Here is a 15612-nt window from a genome sequence, read left to right as displayed (position 1 = left end):
ATGGGAAGTGCTGTGAAAAACTAAGGGACACTCACACAGACAGCAACTACTGTGACCTGCTTTATTCACCACGTCCTTTGGGCTGCACTGCCTGCCCTTCCCCTCCCGAGACGTTTAAGGTGTGAAGAGCAAATACTGCTGATTCATAGTTACTCATTTGTGCAGTGGTCTGGACTACAAGTGACCCACTACAGGGAAATCGGAAACAGCTTAATGTGATGTAAGTATCACTGGAGATACAGATTATTAATCAAAAAGGAACACAGACCTTACATTAATGCCGGAAAAGTTTTATCCAAAAGGGTTTTCACACTGAGTTTCTGCACTAAAGGACAACCAGCATACCATCAATTGTTTGAATGTTTTTACCTCCTAAAAATACAAGTCAAGAGAAAATGTTTTTGCCTTCTCAACGTCCAGATTTTTAAAAGGCAACTCTCTCCAGGGACTTCAAGTCTGCTTTTAAAGGTTCCTGGTACCCCTGGCCACAGGAGTTGTGAGAAGCCAGGCAGCAATGGATTACAGCACATCCTATATGCAGTGTGTCTGTGTGTGTACATGCACACACACATAGTTGACCCCCGAACAATATAGGCTGGAACTGCACAGGTCCACTTGTACACAGATTTTTTTCAGTATATTATGCACTATAAAGTACTACACAGTACGAGGCTGGCAGAATCCACAGCTATAGAACTGCAGAGACAGTTCAATTATCAACTGCACACAGGGGTTGGCGCCCCTACCCTGGCACTATTCAAGGGTCAATTGGATATGGCAAGTAAAATCTCAACAATGAAATACAGAAGTGTAAGTAACCAACAAAGAGAAATAAAAATAACATTCAGAAAGCACAGTCTTTAAAGAACGGGCTTAAAGGTTAGGATTATTTCCAGAAAAAAATACTTGAAAAGAGAATGTTTAACATATTCAGAAAGAGGTAATAATCACTGAGGTGACTTGTAAATCTATATCCAATCGTTCACTATGTTTTTAATCCCTGTATTTTTGAGCTTTGACAATAAAACAAAGCTTTGTGAAATCCGCAAACAAAATGTTCTCATTTTTCAGAAATGTTCCTAAAAAAGGAATCTGTTAATTAGTCTGCCTTAATAAAAGCTGAAATAACAAATATACTTTAAACAAGTGACAAATGCTAGCAGATTTAAAGCATATTTTAAAAGTATCTTTTAAACACACATGATTATGTGCAAAACAAGTGAAAGGGGTTCTAAGCAAGCTGTCTTCCTTAGACCAGGGCTTGGACTGGTCCACTGCGATAAACAGACAAGCAGGCAAGAGCGCTGGCCACCCTGGGGCCCAGTAATACCAGTCTGTGGACGTCGTCCTCCCCTGCACGCACTCTCCAGAAAGCAGAACGATCGCTTGAAAAGGCAATCCTGGTCATGAATTTAAAATCCTCTGACTGTGTCCCACTGTCCTTAGGACAGAGAGCACAACTCTTCACCCCTGCCAGGAGCTCCAGACTCTGGGACCCAGCTGCTGCCTGACCAACCCCCGCCCCGCCCCCTACCTTTCCAAACCAGTTCCTAGCTCCAGGTTTGCATGCCTACCCTCTGCCTACCAGACTCTCCCCGACCCTACCCTTCCCTTCCGTAGGGAAGCCTCCAGATCCCTGAAGGCCTATAAGATAGTCTCCCAGCCTCAGTGGACAGAAAGCTCCATAGAGGAGGGCAACTGATCCCTTCTGTTCACCATCATAACCCTGGGGATTACTCATCAAATATTTAGTGCCTACTGTGTTCTAAAGTCTGGGCTCATATCAATGTACGAAGAGACAGAAACCCTCCACTCTGCAGTTGACATTCAAGTACAAGAAGACAGAAGCCACATAAGGCAGGAAATTCTGTGCACGTTCTAGTGTAGCAATGAGTGCTACGCACAAAAATAAGGCAGGGAAGGAAGGTGACGGGTGTCTGCCAGGGTGCACCACAGTAAAGGGGATCTCCTAACAGGCCTGCCCAAGGAGTGTGAAACCCATGTATAGAAGTGTCCAGAGTACAGATGCCAGTCTACTTTACTTTAAATAAAACAGTTCACTTTCTTAGTTCCTTCTAGACCACAAGCCTTAGAGAAAAGCTCTGCTATCGTTCACTTTTGCATTGCTAGTATCTGACTGATCGAAAACACCTGCTCAAGGAGTGCAGGACCCTCCTCTCAGTGGCCCAGCTCCACACCAGGCCCTGGAGCAACAATTCTCAACAGCGAATAAAACACTGAAAAATCCACTGCAATTTAGAAATACATTTTCACTACTGTAATTGCTTTGGTTTTGGCCAATACAATTTGTTTAAAGAAGGTAAGAAATATTCACTGTTACCAAAAGGGGCACATTTTTAAAGACTGAGAAAGAATATAAAGGTCATGTAGTTAAGTCACTCCATCTAAAATACTGTAGGCACCAGATGTAGCTATCAAGTCAGTGAGCACTTTGAAAATGTAATTTTTATGCACTTTCTATTGCATCCTTTTCTTTTTTTCCCCTGCTCTCAGTAAGTTTATTTATTTATTAAAATTTAAGTACAGTCAATTACAATGTGTCAGTCTTTGGTGTGCTGCACACTGCATCCTTTTCAAGTAAACATTTTCATGTTTGTTTAGGAAAGTATGTACATAATTCCTCTAAAGCTGAGGTGGGAGGTGCCTTATTCCTCCAGTGGAACAAAGCTGACTGAACATCTATAGTTCACCTTGCCCTGGGCTGGGCAAAGAGGTTACAGACACAGAGGACACAAAAGGATCTTGCCCACAAGGAGCTTACATTAATTAATTAGGTGCAATGCCTAGGGGTGTGATAGAAACAGAGGAGCACTCAGCATGACCTTAAAAACTAAGGCAAGGATTCCTGAAATACTTTTATAAGGATGGGTTAAGAAGCTAAGTCAAAAAAAAGGAAAGGAAAGAGAGAGAGGGAGGACATTCAATTTCAGGCAAAGAAATTATGAGACCAAAGGCACCACCGCGGCTTTGGGAGGAGGGCAGTGGTGGCCCAGCCGGGCAGGAGGAGGCAGAGGGGGCAAGGCCCCTGGACAGTTCTTATTTAGGCAGAGGAAGACCTAACAATCAGGATGAGCCTTTAAAGCAACTTTTGGCTGTAATGTGACCAAAAAGGTGTGCGTAAATAAAAGAGAACATTCTCTTCTTATCACACAAATAAATATACCACCCTAATTTATCGATTTTTTAAGCCAAAATTTTTGCATATCAGATAACAAAAAGAACATTTTCAGTGGAGACTAAGTCTCGCCTCAATGACTATCAAATCTAAGCATGAAATGTCCTCCATATTACAGAATGCACTCCGTGGCCCAGGTCTCACGAGTGGGGAAGTGGGCTGACACTAAAAGGGAACCAGACCATGACAGAAGCAGAAAAAGGGTGGCATCACTCACCTGCAACCCTTCATGACTACACAGGAACCATGACCACCTCACCAGAAACATGGGGAAAAGACAGTTTATAAAGGTACTGAAAGGACAAAGGGTATGGGGGTTGGGGAGTCGAGGGTGAGACAGGAAGGAAACATAAACTGAGTTAATAATTTTGCCTGATTATAAGGAAGACATTTATATATGGAAAAATACAGTGTTCAAACATTAAGGAAAAAAACTTCCATGTTGGAGTTATCCTTTTCCTTTTAGTAAGAGAACCTAGTAGTTACCTATTCTACAATTCCATATTCTAAAAAAGAAATTCATTTTCTAATGCAGATAACACTAAGAGAAATAGTTTCAAGGATATCAACAAGTGCAACAATTAGGAGCAAAAAGTTCAAACTGAACTAAACTCAATGAAAACCAGGTCTAGTGAGTTTAACCCTCTCAGAAAGCAGTGCCTCACTGTGTACTCTAAAAGTAGCTCTTACAGAAAAAGGATAACTCTTTACAGGAATAAAGTTTTACAGAAGAGCATAAGGACCAGTGCCTGTTTTTTTAACAACGTATTTTCCATCAACACAACTTCAGTGCTTATTTTCTTCTCTCCATTAGAAAAAAGTTGAGCCACTGGTCTTATAGGAGGAAATACAAGAATATATCCGATTTTCTTGCATTTACCAATCTGAAAAAAAAAATTCTTAAGTACAAAAGAACTCTGCAAGAGTATAGTAAGAATGTGTTATGAAAGCATATTTGAAAAGCATGCCTTCCACTTTAAGACAATAACAAATGTAATTTAAAGTAACATATCTATAAAGCTTTCTGCAATCTCAAGGGACCATCATAAAGATGACACAAGTTACTAAAATTACAAGACCCAGATTATAATCCTGTTATCACTGTGGAAAGTATGAACTCCAGCATGGCACTCCTAAATAACAGGAAAAGGAGTTTGTCAACCACTTCTTGGTTGGTACCATCCATCAGAGCTCTGTCACTGAAAAAATTGGTAACGTTATTGCAAATCTATGCAGAGTACCGGGGCTCTCTGAAGGCATTGTTTGCTGTTATTTCTATTAACAATCTGATGTTCCCATCTTGCACTTAAGTACTTTAGAATTGTTTTATGATATATGAAGACTGTTTCATAAAAACAAGTGACTAAGCAAAATATTTGTTTCCACAGAGCTTTGTCAGAATTTTGTTTATCTGTGGAGAACCATATTAATTTCAACAAAGTCTCCAAATCTCAATTTTTTTAAAAGCACAATCCTTAGGAACATCAAATAAAATCATAATTTCCCCTGAATATGCTGCCACTTAATTTCAGCTACTCTTCAACAAAACGTGTAAAAATGAGCACCAGGAAACTTCTGTACTTATGTTATCATCTATTTTCTCTCTGGTTCCCACAGAAATTCCTTTCTCCAAATTTCTGTCTTCTGAACCTGCTTTCTCTGCCCAAATACATGTGAAAAAGCAAAAAAAAAAAACAAAAAAGTTCTGTTAATAAATTAAAATTGACAGTCACGGAATATTGAAAATAGTAATAATGCAAACTATTTTCAAATTTTTAGTTAAAAAACTCAATAATTAAAAAAAAAAGACTAAAAACAGCCAACACCAACATGTTCCAACAGTCCTGCCAGGCCGATGTCATTCCTATCCCCCTCTTAGAGATGAAGAAAGTGAAGCACCAAGAGGGGAACTTTTAATCAGTAAGAAGTCATGCCATGCTTTCACCTCAAAAAGTCAACGCACATTAACTTTTCAAAATACAGGATGAAATTTATTTCTAACTAAATGCAGGTTTCAAAGGCAAGTACACAAATCAAATTTATGGTTGAATAATAAACTTGCTAACCTGATGCCTCTCAAAAGTATTCCACTTTAGCAACTCATGCAAACTTTTTTCAAGCTATTTCTTATAGCTTGGTTATAAAACTAACTTTCAGAATATTAAATACAGAGAAGAGTTGAAAAACCACAATCATTCCAACTTCTGTAAACTACCAAGACTGTAAATTAGAGGGATCCAGGCAGGTGGGGAAGTACAGAAATTGCCCACTGCGCATACTATCTGACCACCACAGAAGTGAACATCACTCTTTCCCCCTGAGGTCTTTGCAAACTACAACTTAGCACCTATTTCAAGAGTATTTTAAATATTTAACACAAAATAAGAGACCAACTAAATATTGTAAGAGAAAAAAACTTTCAAAAGGGAAAATTATCTTGGATGCTTACAACATTCGCCTTCAAGTTGATACTATCTTTTTAAAAAACCCTCAAACTAACTTTCCTGCACAGTCCAAAGAAATTTTCCCGTTCCTTCAGTTATCCAAAACTTCAAACTTCCACAACATTTAGGACAAGTTACAGTGCAGCCAAGGAAAGGGTCTTGAACGTGTGGGACAGCTACCTCACAGTTAATCTTCTTTAGTTTCATCTCAGGCAAAACTAAAGACCGTCTTACGTAGAAATGGCTGGGGAGGGGGCACAAAATTACACTGAAGTCTGAACAAGTCTTAAGTTTTTACATTCTGTTTGGACACGACTGAGAAGCAGGTGGTAACAGATTCCTGACTGGCCTCTTTCTCCAACACAGGGCATCTTTAGAATTTTTTCCTAATTGCTCCAGAATGTGCCTCTGCTCTAGCCTCTCGGAGGAGAGCAGGAGCTCAAGAGCACCCGGAGCCAACAAGACCCACTTCCTGGTCCAAGTGACCTGGGCCCTCCCCGACCGGCCGGCCGCGGTCCCGGGCCCCGGCGGAGAGCAGGGCGAGGTCGCCGCAGTGCGGGCCGGACGGCGGCGCTGCCCGGCCCCTGCCCCGGCCCGGCCTCTGCTCCGCAAACCTCGGCCCGACCCGGCCCCAGCCCTGCCCCGCCCGGCCCCGACCCACACCCCGGCCCCTCTGCCCGCGCCCCGGCCCGGCTGTGTCCGCCCGCCCCAGCCCGGCCGCGTCCTCCGGGAAGATGGCGGCCCGTGACAGGCGGGCGCGGCGCGGGTCCGAGGCGGCGGTCGGGCGCGGCACGGCGGGGGCCGGAGGGGAGTGAAGCAGAACCGAGCGGCCCGCCCGCCGCCGCGCTCACCTGTCAGCGCCGCCGCCGCCCGGCCGCCGACCGCCGCAGCCCCGGTGCCCGGCTACCGCGCCACACGCGGACGGGCCGTGAGGGAGGGGCGGGAGCAGGGGCGCGGCCGGCCCGGACGAGCGGCGGGGGGCGGCGCGGCGCGGGCTGGCGGCGAGGCGGCGGCGGCTCCTTCCCGTTTCGGGCCGAAAATGTCTCAACCTCGCGACTCCAGCGCCCCAACGCTCCTTCCCGTTCGCATGAGAACACACAGCTCCCGCTTCCGGGACCCGGCGGAAGTCCCGCCCCGCGCGCTCGCGCGCCCGCGCACCCACACACTTACCGTCTGGCCCGCCGACTGGTGCTCAGCGCCCGGGAGAGCCTTACGTCATGGCGGTACCGCGTTCCGATTGGCCGTTTGCGGCTCCCGGTCCGCCCCTCCTCCTGGCGGCTCGGAGCGCGTGCCCCTCCCGGCAGCGCCTGTGATTGGCGCGGGCGCGCACGCAGCCACGCCACGCCCCACGCACGCAGCCCCCGCGCCATCCCGCGCACGCTGTGTGCTCCACCCCCGCCGGGACCTGAGGCGGCGACGCAGCCGCGGGGGACCGCGACCCGCCCCCTTTAATCCGGGACCAGGATCCCCTCCCTGCTCACCGCGGAACCGCGACTCCCGCTTCCCCTTCACCTCAGGACCCCGACCCCCGCCCCCTCTCTCCGAGGCCGCGACTCCCGCTTCCGCTACACCTCAGGACCCCGACCCCCCGCCCCCTCACTCCTGGACCCGAACCCCCTCCCCAGTGCTATCTTGCTGTCCCGCGTGGTCGGGGTCAGAAGAGCCCCCTGAGCGCGCTTGGGAGAAGAAGGGAGAAGGCGGTGTCGCCTGTCAGTGGAGCAGGTGCCCTACATTGTCCGCGACTTCAGGGGAAATGCTGAAGACTCCGGGCGTCTTCCCAAAGACGGGCATGGGCTACCCTCCCCAAGTGGGGAGAAAAAACTCTAAGTATGTTCACCTCCTTTTGGCTTGCTGCCTGGTTCCCTGTGTACCTGCTCCTGCTGGTTATTGATTGTATAGACATACGGATGAACTAGAAAGGCTTCTCCCGTCACTTCATTCCAGCCTCATCCGTGCACCTGTGCTTCTTACCTGTTCCTCCTGAGTATCCAGATGCCGGCAAGACTGTGCTTTGGACTTCCGTGTGTGATTGCCTGGGAGGATCACAGATTGCCTTCAGTGTTGGGTGTCTGCTGCTCTGGGATACGTTTTCACATCCTGGCTCTGAGAAACTTGCAAGTTCAATAGTGAGATTCATAGCAATGTCTTTAAAAGACAATCACGTGAGACTGAGATTTCCTCTAATATCAAAACCACGTACGTATTTCAGGAAAAAAAATCACGTTAGAATGCATTCTCCAAGAGAAACCGTTGGATGTGTTGCAGAGCCCCTCTGCGGTACCTCCACTTGTAACTGCTCAGACTGAGCGGCCTGCTCTTGGGTCAGGAAATTGGCCAGAGGCCCAGGGATGTGGTCCACGTTTGAAAGATCAGGAATTCTCCGAAGTTGGTAAGTTAGACTTCCATCTTTTTTTGCTTCTGTCCACATTCTGGCAGACATGTCGATACACAGATAAGTTCCTAAGTCACAAAAGAGACTGAATGGTATCAGAATACTTTATATTGAAACGACGTCTCCTTTTGTTTAGACTGTGGGATCCGTCCTGAACAATCAAAACTGGTTTTTTGTTACCTGTGATTTTTTGTTTGTTTGTTTTAAAAGAAACATCCATTTTCACCTTGGGATGCAAAGTTATAATAAATCAAATTTTTATGGCATTTCTACTTAGAAAGAAAAGAGCAGGTTTTGAAAACCACTTCCCATGTCAAGCAGTTCCAAGTTCTGCCCCTCCTATCTGAAAACGATTTCTTTCTCCCACGCACGATGGTTTTGCCTGCTGTTACTTCTCTCCCAATTCGCTTTCATGGCATCCCAGCTGATCTCTGCTTCCACGGCCTCACCACACCAACGCCAGCACACATTTCCTTTAAAGCCTCTTTGCCATTCCTTCTGAGTCAGAACTTGTTGGTTGCCCCAGAAGGAGAAGTTCAAGTGTTTTGTGGACTGAAAGGCCCTTCACAAACTGGCTGGCCAGCCCCCCACATCTCCTTTTCTGTGGTGGGGTTAGACACCCTAACCTTCCAATCACAGTCTCCTAACAAGCTTTTCTGCAGACCTTGGGGTGGTCTCTGTGTGTGGCAGTGAGTGACACGTGGGTTTGGCACTCTAGGACAGAGCTGTGCACTGCAAGGCCAGGAAACTGGCAGTTGCTGCAGCGTATGACAAGTCCTGTTAGAGAAGAGAGAACAGGATGGGGAGCACTGGCCCCCAGATGTCGGCTGTGCGTGGGGTCCTGTGTGGAGGTCTCCCCGTGCCTGGTCCCTGCGCACTTCGGCCTTTCCTGTCCTTCATCTGTGCTCTTCCTTCTGCCGGAAGTGTCCTGCCTCTGCTTCCACTTCTGGTAAAATCTGACTTATTTTTCTTGTTACAGCTCGGTGTCAACCATTTAAATCTTTTCCTTTCAGAGAGTTGGTTTCCTTTTCATGTCATCATAGCACTGTGTTCGCAGCTCTGTTAAAGCTGTTATGATGCTCCATTGAAGACTGTCACCCTGACCAGTGGTGATTCCACAGGGGCAGAGACCACCATGGTGACATCTAGCACTGGTGTGCGCGCACACGCATGCGTGCACAAGCACACACGTACGTGGGTAGGCATGCATAGTACCTCCTTGAAGATGTCTGTTGAATTGAACAGTGAAATAGCAAGACATTTTTCTCTTAAAGGCCTGAATTTCAGCTAATATCTGAGGACATTGTTTTCTTTAATTCTACTGCCATTTTCTGTGAAAAGTAAATACTTTTTCTCCATTGTGTATATCATCATTCAAAATTACCTTATCTGGATGTTAGCAAACTCATTTGTAGCTTAACCACACTGCTCAAACTTTATTCCTAATGATTTAGAACTATAACTAAATTGTCACCAAGTCCACCTCCCCCTCAGGGGCGGTACTGAGTGCTGGGGCGACGGCACACAGCAGCACAGACGTGAGACAGGTGAGCACTAATGAGGGATATTGAGGAACAAGGACTCCTGTGGGGTGTGCCAGCCTGAAAAGGAAGCAAAGAAAGTGGTGACTTAAGCCAAGACTAAAGAGGCAATAGTGGAGGGGCTGCCAAGAAAGCTTTCAGCAGGGAGGGAGAGGCCAGTCCTGATCAGAGAACAGAAGTATTTGAACCTGACAGAGCAGAAAACAAGTTGGGGAGGAGAGTGGAGGGCACAAGAGCCTGGAGGGGTAAGTGAGGCAGGGACCCAAGGGTCTTGTAAGCGCTTAAGATGTTTAAATGTGATAGTGAGTCGAGACTTTATTAAGAGGGACAAGGGGGCTCACTAGGTTTTAAGCACTATTATCTCTGGCCTCAAAAAGCCATCCAAGTAGAAATGCAATAAGGAAGTAACTTAGGCAGATTAGGTGGAAGTACCAAAATAAAAATGGCAGTAATACATTAGAATACTTTGAAAAGGAACCCGTGAGTTCTTACTAAGCATTATAAGTAAATAAGTGAGGTGAGGAAGGAAAAGCGAAGGCTGTGGTTTACAGCAGAACGCTGACAAATACACGGAGAAGAAATTACTTTTAAAATTACCATGTTGCAACTGTCGTAATATTGATACTGGCAGGTGTCATCAATGAACACTAAAAATCAGTGGGTAAAAGTTGTTAAATAACAGGCTGTGTTTCCCACTTCCCCGCTTATTAGTTGCTTATTGCCTATTAATTTCAAAGGGGGAGAAGGTATTTTTACAGCAGATAAATGTGGTGGACCCCATCCTAACTGAGGGATGAAAGTTTGTATCCCCAGTAATGGTGGCCTGCCAGCCTCACATGATGTCAGTCATGTGGTGTCCACAAACTACCTATGGGGAATAATCACAAGCTCAGACTAAGGACTTTCTATGAAACAGTGGGCCCATACGCTTCAAAAATATCAAGGCCATAAAAGACAGTGAGAGACTGAGGAACCTTTCTAAATTTAGGGAGACTAAGGATCATGACAACTAAATGCAGTGTGTAGTCCTGGGTTAGGTCCTTGATCCCAGAGTAAAAGTTGCTGTAGTGGACATGGTGAGAATTTCGATATTCCAGTCTTCTAATGAAGGTTAAATTTCTTGAATTGGATTTATTTTATCGATGGTTGTATGGCTCTGTAAGAGAATGTCTGATCTTAGAAGCTAAAAACTGAAGTATTTAGAGGTGGGGGGGTCAAGATATCTTCAAGTTTCTCTCAAATTACTGAAATATATACACACATACTTGCACAGAAAGAGAATATAACAGAACCTTGATTGATGAATCTCGTGGGCTGTGTAAGTGTTTGTAGCTTGCCTTTAAATACAAAGCTTTCAGAGTTTTGGAGATACATACTGAAGTATTTATGAGTGACATGATATTATGTGTAGGATTTAATCCAAAACCACTTGAAGGGAGGTGGTCGGTAGGAATACGTAAGAAGTATGGGGCAAGCTGGTGTGTTGAAAATTGTTGAAGCTGGTTGATGGGTAAGTGGTGCTTCGTGAAACTCTTCTCCCTGCTTTCGTATATATTTTAAATTCCTCATGATAATAAAAACATAGTGGTGAAAAGGAGGGTTTTAATTCATCACAAATATTCCATGAACATGTATTGCTCAAAAAGTAGTCACAGAGAAAGACTACGTTTTCAGGGTACTCCACAGCCTTCCCACTAGAAGAACAAAGGGACCTGGGGAAACCTCTGGGTCTCAAAGCTGCGTGGCCAGGAGGGTGGGACAAAGTTGTGTTGGCAGTGCCAGCCCAGGGAAGGAGGCCGAGGACCTGCAGGGGAGATGCAGGGTTTGCATGGATATGGAATTTTGGAAAGAGGAAACATATCGAGAGACAGTTTCTGAGAAAGTTTTTTGTGTAGTGTGCTGTGTAATACCCCGAGGCCAGCTCATTTATGAAAACCCACAGTGAAGGCATAGGTCAGTCCTTCAGGGCTTCTGTAGTTGGATTGTGTTTGCTTTGAAAGTCACTCCATTCGCAGCCCCGGGTGCTGCCTGGGACGGCAGCTTAAATTCATACTGTTTCTGGGAGCTGTCCTCTGGGATCATTGACCTATATGGTGCCTGTCTGCATCGAGGCAACTGTATCCCGCAAGGCCTGAGAAAAGATTGCGTTTTCACCATGATTGCCTGCTTGTAGCTCTCAAAGAAAGTAGTTGATGAGTCATGAGACATTTTGGAGAGACTTCCCAGTTTGGATGTTTCAGGCAGAGAACCAGATTTAATAAGCATGTTGTTTTTATTAGATTGAGAAAGTTTTAACTTCCTGGAGACCTGGCAAAATGGACATTCTTTTTAGTCCAACGTCCATGCACACTCAGAGTCATTCCTCTAACAGGAGGGAAGGTTGATGTCTAGACATCCTTGCCTTTCTCCAGAGTTCTAGACTGTGCATGGCAACCACCAAACACGCGCCTGTGTTCTTCTACACAGTCACTCCTGCTTTCCCAGCCCCTCTTCCCTGGGCTGGAGCTTGGCCCCAGGCACTCTAGAGTGGGGGCACCAGGGCCGAGTGCCCTGTGGTGGGCTCACAGACGTCTCCTGAGAATGTGCTTCTCTCCCCGGGCCCCCTCTCCCAAGGACACTCCACCTCATTGCCTTAAGAAGTGGACACATGCACCCAGTAATCCAAGGTGGGCAGCTCCCGCTGCTCCGAGGTGGTGGAGGTCTGTCAGGTCGGGGAAAGGAGCCCTGGAGCAACAGTGGGGCTCCATTTTGAACATGAACCACAACCAGCAGAAGGGGCTTAAAGTTTCCCTCCCCGATCCCGGAACTGACTGGAGTTCCCCTAGGCTCGCAGAGCCCCTCCACCTCTGTGTCCCCCCGACCCCGTCTCTCCCCACTTTCTTCTGGCCAGCTGTCTTCCAGGGTTTGCATAACTTAACTCAGACACTTTGACCTCCTTCAGGAAGCCTTCTGTGACTGCCTCCCCACATCCCGTCCCTGGCTGGATCACGGCCCATCCGGGGTGCACCTGGGTCTTACTCTGTTGTGCAGGAGCGCCAGTTTATGTGTCGTTTATCTGCTGCTCGTTATGAACTTCACAGTCCAGGACTCAGTTATCCTCATCATTTTCCACAATGGCTGGTCAGTGGTAGACGTCTGCTGAACTGAGAGCATCCCAACTTTGCTAGCTCGCCTGCCAACCTTTGATAGGTTTCTATCAATTCTTAGTGAGCTGCTTTTATTTTCAATACCATTCACTATAGTGAATCCAGTAGACTTGGAATTCTTATCATTTGTAGTTTTTTTCCCTAGATTCCAGTGATAGCTATTTTTATTTCCTTGTTTCTTTGTTTTGACATTATAATGTTAGATACTATATACTAAAGTTGAGTGAATGGTAATTTTCCATATGTCAGCATTTTTACAATCACACTTTTGTCTGGGTATATTTTAGTCACTTTGATTAGACTTAGGAAATACTGCTTCCTTGATCTAGTTAATGAAACACTTAAGTCTCATCAGAAACACATCCATCACCACATTTGTAGTTACCACTGCAGAAAGTGAATCTAAAGCAGTTTATGTCCATACTTTTTACCTTCAGTTTCAAAGGATAACATTTTCTGACCTTATCCCCCAACTCTAGGGGTGTTACCCTGTTTGAATGTACAATCTTCACAATTTGTTATGTGAACAAATACATAACACAGGCACATGGAGACAAATATGCATTTCAAGTTTTTCATTAGGTCAGATACTTGAATTTATCTTTTTCTTTGGTCGTATCTCCTCACATTTTAGGTTTAGAGTATTTCTCTGATGCTCGAGCTCCATCAAAGTCCCAGAGTTAGTGAAATATCTATCATCTTATGGGTGGGAAAAGTGAGCTAATGTGTGGTTTTCATGCTTTTTAAAAAAAGTAAGATGTATAGTAAGAAGAACATTTTGTTACAGCCCACTACACACACACACACACAGCACGAGTTTCATGAAATATTGTTGATGGTGGCACAACTTTGTGAATGTTCTCAATGCTAGATTGTATGCTTAAAAGTAGTTAAAATGGTGAATTTTATGTATATTTTGCTACAGTTTTTAAAAGTTTCATGAAGTAAAATTTACCTTTACTTTGTGCAATTTTTTCTGGTCCCGTCTGTTTTGTTTTTGTTAATTCTAGTTGCAACCCTTTGAATTGATTTATGACTCACCATGGTCACAACCTGCCCCCGGTGAAACGCTGACCTGAGGGTGAGGAAGCTGAATTTATTCACTAGATTTTCACACAGCTCACTGGGCTCTTTGGTTTTCCAAAGCATTTGAAACAGTATAATTAAAAATAATGAGTAAAAGGAAGCTAATCATTCCCCATATATGTGTATATAATTCGCTATTTTTGAAGGCCAAGTATGGAACCATATTTAGAAAATCTGACTTAATTGTGTAACTAAATTGTATCTAAATTTGCAAATCTTTCCTTCCTTAATTTGGGAGTATGTGATTCTGTCAACTGCTATTTTTGTCTTTAGTGCTAGAGGTTACAAATGCAAATGTCTTTAGGGACCAGACCATTAGCAGAAATGTGTGAACTGCCTGGAATGATAATGGGGAACTTGCCCAGCCTGGAGGCACCCACTTTCTGCTGAAAACAAACACTCAAAGTGTTGTATCCACAGAGTTTATGTGACCCACTGGCTGAGTTTGAGAACCCAGTTACAGACAGTTGTTTAAGAGGTGTGACCATAAAGGCCACAAAGGGAAGAGAAATAGTAGGATCAAGGAGTGACAGCAGATATTTTTAAGATGGGAAGGACCTGAGTGTACGGAATGGAAGCATGGAGAACATGACAGCAGTGGGTGAAAATGCTGCGATCCTGCTTTTGAATCTGTAATACGAGTATAGATGAAGACTTTATTTGTAGTTTCTATCAATATGATAGGATTTTATCCAGCAACCCAAAGTGCTTTTCTATTACGATGTTAGTAATTGTGACTACCGCTTCTTTACCACTTTGAATTTGTAAGATGTTTTGCATATACAGAATCTCATATCCCTAAAATGACCGCTGAATGTGAATAATCACCATTTCCATTTTATAGATAAAGACGGTGAACTCTGAGATGCAAAACAGTCTGCTCAAGATTCCCTTGCTAGTATGGAAAGCCAGACTAGAGCTCCAGATTCTGTGCGTTTTCCATCCTCCATAATGTGTTCCGTGTTCTCTGTCAGCAGAATGGAAGTCCCATTGTAGAAATATTGCATTTCACTCAGTGGAAATTTTTTTGCTATACCTTGCTTAACATGGCAAAGTGGAAGACAAATCACTTTCTATATAAAGAACTAACCAGACTTAATATATTGCTCTCTGATGAAATTCAGTCGGACTTGTGACATCTTTGCTCAAAGAATAGCTTTGTTTCTCCTGGAAGACATTAACGTGTCTGCAGGCCCAGTTCCGGTTATGTAACCTTTGCTGAATGAAGATACGAGTTATTTTAGATCTATATGAGATTAGAATTCTTTCTGTCTTGAGATCTTGATCCTATCGCCATATCCTGGTGGGTTTGCAGGTGAACATGGCTCTTCTTGGTATGCTTCCCTGACCCCCCAAAAGCAGAACTCTTCAGTGAGCACCTATGAAGTTCCTATTTTGATCTTCAGCCCAATGTTATTTGTTGAGGGGTATACAACAAAATGCTTAGTTTTTATAAATATACAACGGAAATACTACATATGATAGGGCTGCATTCTCAAAGGTATTACAGTATTTGGGGAGAGATGAGACATTTATGAACAAGACAATATATAACAAAATTCTAGATAATCAGAAGGCAAAATGTGTTATGCTGAAACTAGGTGCTGTGAGTACCAGGGTAGGGAAAAGAACTTAGCTAGTAGTTTGGGGACTAAAAGGATTGACAAGAGTTCCCTCAGCCAAAAGCAAGGAGGAAAGTATCTGAAACAGGAAGTGAGAAAAGCAGACTGGATGGGTCAGGGAGTGCACGGCAGGGAGGAGTGAGCAGCAACATGAGACAGGCAGGTCAGCTGGTCCCAGGCTGTGA

At 44.7% G+C, this 15612-nt stretch overlaps 2 protein-coding genes across 3 annotated transcripts in view; one reads left to right on the top strand and one right to left on the bottom strand.

The window, feature by feature from the left end:
* The window catches only part of LARP4B (La ribonucleoprotein 4B), a 75742-nt gene extending 68982 nt beyond the window's left edge, over positions 1-6760 (bottom strand). For both annotated transcript variants that reach the window (XM_072955123.1, XM_072955122.1), the window contains exon 1: positions 6492-6760. The gene's annotated coding sequence lies outside the window, so the exon portion shown is untranslated. The remainder of the gene's footprint in view (positions 1-6491) is intronic.
* A 533-nt stretch (positions 6761-7293) lies between these two features.
* Positions 7294-15612, top strand: part of GTPBP4 (GTP binding protein 4) — a 62382-nt gene continuing 54063 nt past the window's right edge. Inside the window, exon 1 of the mRNA XM_072955328.1 lies at positions 7294-8029. The gene's annotated coding sequence lies outside the window, so the exon portion shown is untranslated. The remainder of the gene's footprint in view (positions 8030-15612) is intronic.

Source organism: Vicugna pacos, chromosome 35, assembly GCF_048564905.1.
Source record: "Vicugna pacos chromosome 35, VicPac4, whole genome shotgun sequence".
NCBI classification, from domain to species: Eukaryota; Metazoa; Chordata; class Mammalia; order Artiodactyla; family Camelidae; genus Vicugna; species Vicugna pacos.
Note: the sequence above shows the minus strand (reverse complement) of the source record. Positions and strands in the feature narration are given on the sequence as shown.